Source organism: Mandrillus leucophaeus, unplaced genomic scaffold, assembly GCF_000951045.1.
Source record: "Mandrillus leucophaeus isolate KB7577 unplaced genomic scaffold, Mleu.le_1.0 Scaffold71, whole genome shotgun sequence".
NCBI lineage: Eukaryota > Metazoa > Chordata > Mammalia > Primates > Cercopithecidae > Mandrillus > Mandrillus leucophaeus.
The window spans coordinates 1212597-1213402 of NW_012107697.1; the positions used below are offsets into that span (position 1 = coordinate 1212597).

General features: G+C 44.7%; 1 protein-coding gene across 4 annotated transcripts in view; it reads left to right on the plus strand.

Moving 5' to 3' along the window:
- Positions 1–806, plus strand: part of UBE4A (ubiquitination factor E4A) — a 51610-nt gene that overhangs the window by 10170 nt on the left and 40634 nt on the right. For 2 of the 4 annotated variants that reach the window (XM_011964872.1, XM_011964874.1), the window contains exon 1: positions 120–170. The exons of the other annotated variants lie outside the window; for them this stretch is intronic. The gene's annotated coding sequence lies outside the window, so the exon portion shown is untranslated. Of the gene's footprint in view, positions 1–119; positions 171–806 lie in introns of those variants that run through there. 4 annotated transcript variants of the gene reach the window in all.

Below are 806 nucleotides of genomic sequence, written 5' to 3' on the forward strand. Positions count from 1 at the left end.
GCTTAGAAATACAATGCAGAAAGTTTAAACTCCTAGTAAAAGTAGAGGTAAAATGTAGAAAGCTAGCTTCTTTATACAGTGCAACAGTATAGTATCTGTCTCTTATACACATCTAACCTTTCGGCCGCTGAGATTCTGTCGTGTCGTCGCTGCTGGCCCTTCAGGCTCTGGTAAGACAGGCAATAGCTTCAGGGGACGGGGTCATTGACTTTGCATTGTGATATTTTCTGCTAGTCCAATGCCACTTAATGCCTGTTCACTCTTATCTTCTCCAAATTCCTTCTCCTGTGCTTTCCTAACCAGGCACCTTCTCTTTCTTGAACTTCGACCCTGTCTGATTTGGAACCCCTTACAGTGCCCCAGCTTCTGATGTCTCTCTGTACATTTCTGTCCCCATCTTTGCCAAGCCCCTCCTGGACAGGTCGGAGCGCTATCATTGCATTATCTTTGACTTACTTTCTCTAGAACGTGCCCCAGGCGGGTGGATCTCCCTCCTTCCTGCGAATCCCTTATGGAACATAGAAGGATCAAATATGAAGAATAGATAGCAAATAGGCAGATGCCAAGAAGATAAGATTAATCGCGAGTCGTAAGCAAACCAGTTGAATGCATACGTCAGGGTGATGACATTTCTTAAGGCAGGTGATGAGTTCACCTCAGAAAACTCTTGGGTCACTCTGCTTCATGTTTCCTTGGGTTTAGAAGACACTTCTAAAATTGAGTGACCATGGCTCACGACCTTATATTTGATGAGCCTTCCCTTTAGGTTCAGTTGTATGCCCTGAGAGCAAGCATGTGTTTAGTCT